Raw genomic sequence first — 12,662 nt, 5'->3', positions numbered from 1 at the left:
TCCTTCGCTCCATCATTGGCAGCCGTGCCTTCTGCTGTCTAAGCCCTAAGCTCTGGAAATCCCTCCTTAAACCTCTACCTTTCTCTTCTCCTCCTCTAAGACGTTCCCTAAAACCTACCTCTTTGACCAAGCTTTTGGACACCTGTCCTTATATCTCCTTATGTGGTTCGGTGTCAATTTTGTCTGATAACGATCCTATACAACGTTAAAAGCCTATATAAATGCAAGTTGTTGTTGATTACTGGGAAGTCTGGTCAGTGTGTACGTGATGAGCCAATAATACCTTTTCTCAGTATGCACAGCTACTTCCACTAGATGAACTGCAAAGCCCTGTAGTCCTAACCTAATGTAACCACAAGATTGCATCTAGCGCATAAGATTTGGCCATAGATAAATTATGAGTCAGTCATTGGGTATCAATTATGTATCAAGGGCTGAAAGATTGAACAGCTCAAACAGAAACCCTTTCACTACAGCACTTCTTGATACACCACAGCCTTCCAATGTTGCAGCTCACTGATTAACTATTAAAGTCTAAAGAACATTTTTTATATAACCTAACATCCTTCACTTTTAACACTGTTTTCTTATGATTCCCAGAGGCAGCACTGTACAGGAATTGCTGTATTACATGTGGAACAGGTCTCAGACATCTGTGCAGAAACAGACTTAGTAATAATATGCAGCAAGTCACAAGTTTGCATTGTTCTAGTCTAGACTGATCCACTGTTCACTATTCAGAAACATTGGGGTCAGATGTTCTATTATGAATCACCTGTGTTCAATTCTACCTCAACTCAATTTCATTTGATGGAAGGCCTTTATGAGCAGATATAGATTTTAACCCTACCCACTTGGCAGAAATCGGGCGGATTACTTACCCGCTCGAAAGTCGCAGCCTCTCCTGCAGGCCTGCCCCCTTTCTTCCCGCGAGACCCTCCCAAAATCCTCTCCCCCACACTTACCTGCAAGATGACGGGTAGCCCTCTGCTAGCAGGTGCTCGGCACCCTCATCCTGCCTGTTCTGGGATGAAGTGGATCGGTGGCATTTAAATCAAGTCGGGGGGTTAAAATACCCCAGACCTGAAACTTAGGCCAGCAAGTGCGTATTGCACTTGTCCTGCCCCTTTGCATGCCTGAAACCCGCTCAGGGTTAAAATTGGCCCCATGGAGTGAGTTTACGAGTCTGCGAGGTTCCTCAATGGCAGTGTGGCCTTGTGAAATAACTCCCATAAGTACTGCTGCTAGATTTCAATACATAAAACAATATTATTTAGTAATGAAGAATACACCAGAGGAACAACCAGCCCACTGATTGGTAAGCATCTACATCAAATAAAATGGGCTGAAATGGGAACTCTTGCTGAACATTCTGACCTTAATTGTAAATTTTCTTTAAAAAAAAGGGTGTGAATGAAGATTGGAATTTTTTATTGGTGGGCTGGTTGGGCAGCAGGTTGATGTACTAATTGAGTTATAGCGCAAGGGTTTAATGCCCACAGTTCCAGCAACGCCACTTCCTGATATCAGTCAGGCCATTTGAGGAGGCGCTAGTGAAAAAAAATTAAGTAGAATTGGAGGGAAGGTTAAACCACGCTGTTCTCATGTTCGTTTACAGACGATCTTCAGCAGAGAATGGGAGCACACAGTTTTGCCACTATTTAAGGCAAGAATTGTGAAGGAGAGGGAAAGAAAACAATAATTTTAAAATAGAAATGGGAAAGGAATTGGGTGATAATATGGGTTCGTACATTAGTCTTTCACCTAATGGTACCTGAGATCAAATTCAGGTGGTCTGATCAAATGAATATCTCTTGGACCTACAGGCTGTAAGGACCTTACGTGAAAAGAGTTTAGGTAGTCTCAACCCACTTTCTAGTGGGTATAGGCCCACAGCACAAAACTATCTGCCACCTTGGCACTAAATTAGCAATCTCATTCAGGAAGACTACAAGATGGAAAATGGAACTGTCACATTGGTGCAGTAGAGTTGCTGTTCCGAGTCTGGGACTGAGGCATATTGTTGAGGCAGAACAAAGGCAGTTTTACTCTGCATCTAACTTTGCTATGCCTGATCTGGGAGTATTTGATGCTGACAAAATGGGGCTAAGAGTCTGCAGACCCTCCAATGCACTTCCACCATTACTGCAGTGGGAATGCACCTGAAGGGCCAGAAATTAGGCTGAGATCCAGGGCCTGGCCTAACATCTTGAGTTCCCTGATGACCTTGTAAGGGATGGAGCCTCTACCTGCCTCAAGGAAAGCTGGCAGGAGGGGAAGTGGCCAGGGGTGTGGACTCTTGATTCTGCGAGTTCCCACATTCTTAGTTTTCCATAAGACCCAGGGTTTCACTGACAGCTGTATTCCCGCTGAAACCAGACATACCGGCCTTCTGAATTGTGGTAGTGGACTCACCTTTCGGTTTAGGCTGGGATCATCTCTTAGCCCCCAGAAGAGAAAAATATATTAAAAAAATTATTTAAATGCCGCCCCTTTACACATCTGAGTTCTTTCTGGGGAGCGATCACCTGATACACCCACAGAACTGATACGTTGCACCAGACATTCCAGCTGGCAGGCATGCCAGATGTGCACCTAGTGGCGCAGGCACCCACCATTTGCATATTAATCATGGGAGTTCCCCCTGACCCCACCAACTTTGGCAGGGTCAACAGTGGAGATCCCTCCCATAGGACTTTCAGCCCCAGTAGAATGTTTCCTCTGTGTCCTACGTGTAGCAAAATCATAAACGTATTTATAAAGTACATTTTTATGGTTTGGCTGCACCTAGTGCACAGAGGGAATGTATTGCCTACGTATCGGCCCAGAGCTACTGCCTCTTACAAAATTCATAAAAGCATTAAAAAAATGGTGGGGGAAAATGAACTGGTGTAACGAAAATCATTGAATCGTGTAAGTTACAAGCAGCTTATTGAGAAAGTTACGAACAGGTGTTATTTTCCTTATTTAATGTAAATCTATGTATATTAGTAAAAGTTTTCCTGGGTGTGCGGCAGAAACCCTATTTACGCGCATAAACAGGGGTTTTGCTGTATTGCCAGTGAAGTTACGGCAGTAGCGCTGAAACAGCTTCGAGGACTTTCTTGGCCAGTTAATAAATTTCAAAAATGACATCTCTTGCCAATAAATTTCCCAAGTTTGAATCACTGCACCATCTCCTCCCCTCTGACGCTCATACAAAATCAACAGCCTTGACCACGGTACTCCAGGGCCTGACCCAATTCAGGCCTGATGTCTTAAGGCCTCATGTGAAGAACCCATGTTCACATATAGTGGACCGAAGGCCTGTGCATGTTGACTTGGCCCCTCCCTGCCTTTCAATGCTGTTTCCAGCCATTCTTCATTCTTTTGCTCAGTCCCTCCAATGGCTCTTTGCTTAGTACCAATTCCCTGCTCTCCTACTTGCTCCCTTCAATGGGTCTTCACAGTGCTGCACCTCTGGTCACATTGGGAGAGATCACTGGAGGAAAAGCCTGCATTAACTTCCACTGCTGCATGCATAAGAACTTAAGACAGAAAACTTTTAAGCTGCTCTACTGGTTTTTGAGAATCACAGTTATAGGTGTGTTTATTTAGTGTTTATCTCTAGTATAGTAATTTAAAATAAACTGTTTAATATCAGCCTGGCTCAATTTATAGCACTTCATCTCCGAGTCAGAAGGTTACTGGTTCAAGCCCCACTCTGGGACCTGAGCACAAGCAAAATTGACACTTAAGTGCTGCATTGTTAGAGGGGCTGTCCTTCAGATGACATGCTTGAGGTCTCGCCTGCCTGGTTTCATGGTTCAGGTGGACCTTCATGATCTTGGCCTGGGTTTCTTGACTCTGCACCCACCAGCCCTTGATATTCTGCTCATTTAATGGATGGAAAATCGCAGGCTGGGCGTGCACAGACGCAGAAAATCCTGGCTCTCATGGCAACAAATTTGAAGAGAGAATTACAATAGGCTTCAAAAGGCATCAAATAAAGTGAAACTTGCCTGGAAATGAATCTTATTCCTTCAACAATCATATCCCCTTTCAATCATTTCTAAAATCACCACAGCACCAAACAGCACTTGTGTGTATTTTGTAAATTTCCTCCTCTTCAATAAATGTGGTGAAACTTTAGGCATACCTGCAGCTTAAATGATGACAAGCCTATGTCCTCCTGTACTTTCGGGCTAACTCCTTAGAGTTGATTTACCTCTCTCCTCCTTCCATCTGACTGCTAGTCAGGCAGAGTACAGGCGAAGTGTGCTCTGCTCAACCTGCTCCTATTTGTCGGTTTAGGTTATTTAAATCTTCCTGACATACCCCAAGGGCAGGCCCATGCCTTAACAGGGAGGAAATGCTGACAGGCCTGCAGCAGCATTTATGCCATTAGTTGTGGCCACTTCTGGCTGCTTTCCCTATTACCTTATTCCAACTCTTCAGCAGTAATCTGTTGTTGTAACCTGGAAAATAATTTTACCAAACAGTACCTATTACTAAAAGAATAAGAAAAAGAAATTTGTGCGGTACACTTACCACAAACAGGAACAAGATTTAACACCTGGAATCTGAAATACTAACCTGAAAATTGCAATAACTGAAATGATCAGGGACTGACAGTGTGTAACTCTGATATTGCTATTTTTTTCCCATCATGCATAAATTGTGTGGTCTGGTTAATGGAGCGTCGGCAACTTTTAAGCAGCTTAGCAAGATTTAAGAGGCTTGAGCAGTCATTTAAACAGTGCATTTGTAAATAGAAGATTAGGGCAACAACTAAAATTGTGAAATTCCAGGGAAGTGGAAGCTTCTTGAGCGTGAGCTGTTAGTCTCAATGATTCAGTACGGAAGCTCCTGATACAGGGAGTGCAGAGAAGGAGGGCATTCTTGTCTAGGATAGAAAGGCAACTTTTTCAAAAGTGGCTGGCCACTGCAAGGCCTGGCAGAAGATAGCAGACAGGGCCAATGTGGACTGCATGACCCAGGAGACCTGGATACTGATCAGAAAAGATGACTGACCTGAAGAAAGAATAGCTTTCTTTGCCATAAGTATGCATGTCACAAAGTGTTCCTGTACAACTTGTATCTCATTTACTACTGCCCCATCCTAAGCATTTATACAAGCGTATCCTGTACAGAACTGCCAGGAGAAAAGCAGCCCATTGAATGCTTATCAAGAATGGCCATATTGTCACAAGGCACAAATATCAGCAGCAATTTAAAACTGAAACTGTTGTCAAACTGAAATGTTAAAGGGGCTTCACACGGTAAATCCTTGTAAGACAATCGAGCTGCATGATGCATTTTTATTTACTGTCAGATAGGATGGGCTGCAGGATGGGTAGATATCTGTCACTGTGTGTGCTCCTTGTATTTGAAACATCTCAAGATTACCTATCTGCTTGCAGGACAAAATAGCCACCAGAACAAAAACAAAGATGTACAATTATGACACAAAATAGGACAATGAACTGATTGGACTGTATTTGAACTTTGTCCAGAGTTTGTTTCTGATTTTGTAGAATTAGGGAGCAGCCCAGCAAATGATACCAATGATGGCAGCTGAGGAAGTGTAGTGGATAGCACTGCTTACGTGTAGACAGGAGGATTCCTTACAGTGACAGCTCAGGCACTGAGCTAAATGTATCTTGGATGAATGTCTGCTGCACCAATCATCCTGACTGCACTAATGTTTGTACAGTAACATCTGCTTGGTTAATGTTTGTATCATGCTCTTGCTTTAGTTCTGAATTGGACTTCTCCACCTACTCGTGGTCAGGCCTCTCTATATATTTGTGCAAGACCCTGGGAGGGAGGCGGGGGTGGGGTGGTGGCTGTAATGTAAGGTACCCTCATGCCAGACATCAGAGGCACTACTTCAAAATGCCAATTGCATGCTCATAGTTGCATGGATCTCGTTGTGTCCGCACTCTACCTTTGTCCATGGCTGCTGCAATGGCCGAAAGGGCAACCTTGCTCTCTGAGGAACCATCCTTTCAATCTCCCTTCAACAACAACTTACATTTGTATAGTGCCTTTAACATAGTAAAACATCCGAAGGCGCTTCACAGGAGCCTTATCAAACAAAATGTGACACCGAGCCACATATGGAGATATTAGGAAGCTTGGTCACAGAGGTAGGTTTTAAGGAGTGTCTCAAAGGAGGGGAGAGAGGTAGAGAGGCAGAGAGGTTTAGGGAGGGAATTCCAGAGCTTGGGGCCTAGGCAGCTGAAGGCACGGCCGCCAATGGTGGAGCAATTAAAATTGGGGATGTGCAAGAGGCAAGAATTGGAGGAGTGCAGAAATCTCGGAGGACCGCAGGGCTGGAGGAGGTTACAGAGATAGGGAGGGGTGAGGCCAAGGAGGAATTTGAAAACAAGGATGAGAATTTTTAAATTGAGGCGTTTCCGGACTGGGAGCCAATATAGGTCAGTGAGCACAGGGGTGATGGGAAAATGGGACTTGGTGCGAGTTAGGATATGGGCAGCAGAGTTTTGGACCAACTCAAGTTTATGGAGGGTGGAAGATGGGAGGCCGGCCAGGAGAGCACTGGAATAGTCAAGTCTAGAAGTAACCAAGGGATAGATGATGGTCTCAGCAGCAGATGAGCTGAGGCATGGGCGGAGACAGGCAATATTACGCAGGTGGAAGTAGGCAGTCTTGGTAATGGAACGGATATGTGGTTGGAAACTCATCTCAGGGTCAAATAGGATGCCGAGGTTGAGAGTGGTCTGGTCCGGCCTCAGATAGTGGCCAAGGAGAGGAATGCAGTGAGTGGCTAGGGAATGGTGTTTGTGGCAGCTACTGAAGACAATTGCTTCCCAATATTTAGTTGAAGGAAATTTTTGCCCATCCAGTATTGGATGTCGGACAAGCAGTGCGACAAATGAGAGACAGTGGAGGGATCGAGGGAGGTGGTTGTGAGGTAGAGCTGGGTGTCTTCAGTGTACATGTGGAACCTGATGTGTTTTAGGATGACGTTACCGAGGGGCAGCATGTAGCCTTGGGGGCCAAGGATAGATCCTTGAGGAACTCCAGAGGTATCTGTGTGGGAGGAGGCAAGAGAAGCCATTGCAGGTGATTCTCTGGCTATGACTAGATAGATAAGAATGGAACCAGGTGAGCGCAGTCCCACCCAGTTGGAAGATGGGGGAGAGACATTGGAGAAGGATGGTGTAGTCAACCGTGCCAAAGACTGTGGACAGGTCGAGAAGGATGAGGAGGGCTAGTTTACCTCGGTCACAGTCAGATAGGATGTCATTTGTGACTTTGATAAGGGCAGTTTCAGGAAACCCGATTGGAGGGATTCGAACACGGAGCTGCCGTGTAGCTTCACCTTCAAATGCCTCTGGCACAGATTATTGCAGCAAAATGAAAGTATCTTGACTGTTGCCTGGTAAGGGGACAATGATCTGCATGGCACCGCAATAGTTGTCATTGGCCAGCTACCTACTGATGGAGTAGAACCCTTTTCAATTGTTGTAAACTGTTGCCAGATGGCAACACTTTTGCCATCTATCATCCCCTGTAATTTAGGAGAGCCAGCAGGCTGGTAGAATTGCTGCTGTACTGCAGTGGGGAAGGGGATGAATATATCTTCCTGCTGAATTCAGTCACCTGTTTGATACATGTAGGGACAGAGAATTGGCTGATATTGCAGATATTCCCTTTGCTGGCCTGGAAGGAGCTGAGGGAATATTCATTTTGACTGCCATTAGCAGTGCCATCACGATACTGGAGGTTGGCTGTAAGTCTCCTTGAAACAAATGGCACAGTTCTGTAATTTCTTCCCTTCTAAACCTGAACCTCTGGAGGTAGTGCTTGTCAATCACTGCCGGGTAGCTGTAGTTGGGGCTTTAAGTGAGCGGCATATTGTTGAAAGCACCTCTGGTGCCACCTGGCACCCTTAGCATCATCTCCCTGCTCCTATTTGGTCTCCTCCACTGGAAGGACTGAAAGCTGATTGACACTGCTCTCCTTTAGTTCCTGATTCCTGACATAAGACAACATGGCCTATCTCTAATACCCACTTCATATAGGTGAGATTAACACATCACATGTGCGGTGCATGAAGACAATAATCTTATAGGCTTTCTTCCTAAGTATCAATAATGACTGGGTATGGATGCCAAACAACCCTATTGCGCTGCCTGAGCACTGAAATTTTATGTCAGGCCCTCAGCGGGCCAGAAGCACAAAACTCAGAGCCAGTAAGGTTGCTGCCCCCCATTACACAATTTCCACTTGAGTAATGCTTTATGCCGACAGTGTTTTCCAGGGCTACTGTCGTGCCCCTTCTCTCTTTCTTTGACGGCTGAATGACTGAGTATTCACAATGTTCAAACAGCCTGTCTACAAAACAGACAAAATAATTACTTATTTCGGGGAATGCTGTTCAATGGAACGTCAATTATTTTGTACAAAAAGAAAAAAAAAGAACATTATCATGATTACAGACTACTCTGCAGTAGGTTAATCATTTGATCCCACTGTGATGGTAAATTACTATTTTTCCATGATCCATTATTTTTCCATTATTAGTAAGGACTGTGTCAGAAATGGACATGGTTTAAAATAATGTAACAATGTAAAAAGAATGAAGCAGCTGCTGTATTATCTCTATTATCTAATTTACTAATCCACTGGCAGCTGCAAATGTCTCCCACTCCCACACACAATGTTGTTCTATTTACTTCTTCTCATTGCCTGCATCTAGGCTGCTCCTTGGTCACAAGGGGAAGTTTGATCCAGCACCGTGGACTGCTCACACAGAAAACACCATGGAGCAAACGAGAACAAGTTAGGTACCACACAAGACCATCCATCACTTCTCACTTGTCTTATTATTTAGAGTTAGACCCACCTATGATACTTTTACTTCTCTTTGACCTTGTCTGTCCATTTTCCTTTTTAATATTTCTATCGAACCTGCAGTGACTGTGCTAGGTGGTAGTCTATTTGACAAGTGAACAAGTCTAAGGGAGTCCTTGCGTTACATTGAGCTTAAGATTTGCTTAGTTTGTAATATTCCTTCAGTTATTGTCTCCAATGTCAACATGAAGAATTTTCCCCCTGCTTATCACACCTATTTCCTTCCAGATTTTTCCAGTGTGAAGGCACTTAGTTCTCTTAGCTTCACTATGTTTTTTCCCCTCTTCTAATTTTCTCTCCTTAACCCATTTTTCTTGAAGACTGTGACTCATGGGTCTACAGGCAGGTTCACCTAAGTATGAGTTTGGACAGAGAACACTGGAAGACTATTCTACCGTGGGGACCATTGCAGCTAAGCCTGACACTATCCTCACCTATGTCCACCCACAGGTACTTGCAGCAAGGAAGTTACTGGATACCAATCAAAAGCGGAAACTAAAATTAGCTAATCCAGCACCGAACCAGGGTTAAACTGGAACCTTCCTAATCTGTGTGGGCCAGTACCCCACAACACACAGTGCCTTTAGCAACTGAGTTAACAGGAGAGCTCACTTTGGCCTCTCCATTGATTCAAAAACCAGATAAGAACTATTGGAAGGAACCCTTCTCCAGACAGTTTTTCTTTTCTCTAGTCCAGATCAGGAATTAAAGTCAAGTCTCCCTAATTATTTCTTTTTTTTATTATTGCTCACGATAAATAAATTCTCCCTCTTTTAGGTGTCTGCCATATGTACCAATTCTTGTATTGAAAGGGTGAGCAGGCAACACGTTTTTGGGCTACTGACTATGCCATTACAAGATGAGAACGTTCCCCGGGGTGAACTTTCTGTTATTCCTTGTGGGTAAACACCTCATCTAGGCGTGGTGCTCCTCTCCCTCACCTTGACAGATTAGGCATTCTCTACATGGGGAAATCAAGTACTTAAAGCCATATAACAATGTATTGCCTCAACATGCCAGTAAACATTAATGGCCTCTTTACCTATCTGAATCTTGCTGCATCGTTCATGCTACTGATTTATTCTTTTTAATTAGACAATAGGGGGTAACAACTCAATTGTGACAATTGGTTCCTTATTTACAAATTACATTTTAATATATTACTAAAGTATTCAAGCCAAAATATTTGCAATGGCTATTTAAAATTTGAGAGGAGAAAGAAGACGGCGTTTTCATTTCTCTAGTTAATTGTGAATGAATTTCCTTCTCTTGCTGTGGGGAAGTTCCTCCTCTAGGTTCGGCATTTCCTGATTAACATATTCAATATGGGTAATTACACAGACAAGGAGACATTCAGTAAGGAAGAAAAAAGGGTATGTGCTGCTACAGCAAGTGAGTGTCATAAGTAAAATGAATGACAGAAAATGATCTGCACAAGTTGGCTTATTGATATCCAAATTAAAGTCATTATAGAAAATGCAGGCGATATGTAGACAGAAATACCAAATATTGTTACAGGCTGGAGTGTAATTGAGGGGCTCAGTTGGCATCAGAAACTGTAAGAGCAAAGCGCACACTATTTATTAATGCCATCTGTGTTATAGCTTTGAACAATCTCTGGGGTCCCTATTATTTTATCTGATACTATATATACACAAAGCATTTTTTTAATCTTATAGCAAAAAGCAGCACAAATGGGCTCCCCCAGCGGCTTAGTGGTTTCTGAGCTGTACAACCAAGAGAGGTTCCAGGATTAATCTCTGGTCCCTACTGAAATAGCTGACCTTAACTTGTATGATGGCACAGGAGTAACAGTTGGCCTCAGTGCCCTTGAACTAGTGAGGGAAAAATCATCAAGGATTCCCATTCTAATTCACTGCCTTTCAGATAATCTTTGGGTCACCTTTAAATGCATTCTACAACATGTCATCATAGAGAGAATAGATGCCTGGGAGTGTTACAAGATTGTAGCTCAAATCGAAGGGAACAGATGAGTTCATAAATTGAGAGAGCAAAACTCCAGTAGTTTAGAATTGTCATCTAAAACCCAGCAATTCAATTACACCCTGTAGCTCATTTCCAGCAGTTACATATAGTTTAAAATAATGTTCACTTTCTTCTCACCTTGACCTTGACACTGTTACCCATCTACTGCTTTTCTGTTTATTGAAATGAAAAAACAACATTACATGACAAGGTGATCTTATAAGGTTATGGTTGGAAATAAATTCTGTCGATATGTCTTTTAGGAAACTCAATTAATGACAGACTATTGGGTTTTTATTTTAATCACCCACAAAATACATTAATGTTTCTAGGAAAAACCAACTAAAATGTGAAAATTATCCCTCCTAGAGTCGGGTATGGTAGCATAGTGGTTATGTTACTGGACTAATAATCCGGAGTCATGCATTCAAATCCCACCACGGCAGCTGGGGAATTTAAATTCAATTAATTAAATTAATTAATTAAGAATAAACTAGTAACGGTGGCCATGAAACTATCGGATTGTCGTAAAAACCCATCTGGTTCACTAATGCTCTTTAGTGGAAGGAAACCTGCCGTCCTTACCTGGTCTGGCCTATATGCAACTCCAGCCCCACAGCAATGTGGTTGATTCTTAATTGCCCTCTATAATGGCCTAGCAAGCCACTCAGTTGTTCAAGAAGGCAGCTCACCACCACCTTCTCAAGGGCAATTAGGGATGGGCAATAAATGCTGGCCATGCCAGTGACACCCACATCCCATGAATGAATTTTTAAAAAAGTACCAACAGTTAAAAGATCTATTGGAAATCACCTGCATCTAATTGTCTATGTCTGTCAGGTTAAAAGTTGGTACAAGAACAAAGGACAACCACATGAGAAGCGTCAGTGTTAAAGGATAACAGTGAATTTTAGTTCAATGTTAAGGCAGCATTTTACACTGCCATGTACAGTTCTTAATTCCAGAAGGTAAAGGATTGAGCTTGTTTCTAGTTTGAAATAGGGGATAATGCTGTGAATTCCTTAGTTAGAAATAGGGCCAGTCAGATATAGTATAGAGGTCCCCTTTCATTAACCCAATATATGTATTCCAATTCTGACTTGAGTTTTGAGTTCTGGAAGCTGGATCAGTTCTGACTCTTCTGAATTACAACCAATTCAGCTGAAATTAAATGCCGTTAATGCAAACTTCAAATCCAATCCAAAAATCTATTTCTGATTTCTTAATCTGAAGCTTGACTTTGGACCAACCGAATTTCATCCAATTAAATTTTAATGCTTATCTCTATCCTGCACTACACCAGAGTGACAGTGCTGATTCTAACATCTTTAGGAGTTGAGATTGACAAATTAGTACAACTTAGTGCCACCAATTGACTTTTTGTTGTATGTTTTCCTCTCCCTCCCTATTAGTTCACCCTAGAACCAAACTTTCTCTTTCAGGAAGAGCAGGAAGATCTGTAAAATCTGGACTGAGGGCTCTCTCTTAATCAAACTGTAGTCAGTTATCAGCATTTATGCTGCTACATAGCAAGTCTGGTTCTACTAGTTTAACCCGTGTTGAGATATCATGCTTTAAGCCTCACAGTTATTTAGTAGCCAGATATGATAACATTCACCCATCTAGGGAAGATAAATTTAAATGTCTGACAGTGCTGGGATTCTGATCCTTTACATGCTAGAAATTACTGTGGTTGGGTCTTTTTTTCCATTTCATAATTTGTTTTTTAATTTGTCCTTAGGATGTGGGATGTGGTGCTGGTCTAGTAGGATAGCCACAAGGTTACAAAACCCTGTTATGAGGCTAACAAT

General features: G+C 42.7%; 1 protein-coding gene across 2 annotated transcripts in view; it reads right to left on the bottom strand.

Annotated features, from left to right (window-relative positions):
• Window positions 1-12,662, bottom strand: part of rorb (RAR-related orphan receptor B) — a 170,723-nt gene that overhangs the window by 30,803 nt on the left and 127,258 nt on the right. The gene's annotated exons all lie outside the window — the stretch shown is intronic.

The sequence above is a fragment of the Heptranchias perlo genome, chromosome 4 (genome assembly GCF_035084215.1).
Source record: "Heptranchias perlo isolate sHepPer1 chromosome 4, sHepPer1.hap1, whole genome shotgun sequence".
NCBI classification, from domain to species: domain Eukaryota; kingdom Metazoa; phylum Chordata; class Chondrichthyes; order Hexanchiformes; family Hexanchidae; genus Heptranchias; species Heptranchias perlo.
Note: the sequence above shows the minus strand (reverse complement) of the source record. Positions and strands in the feature narration are given on the sequence as shown.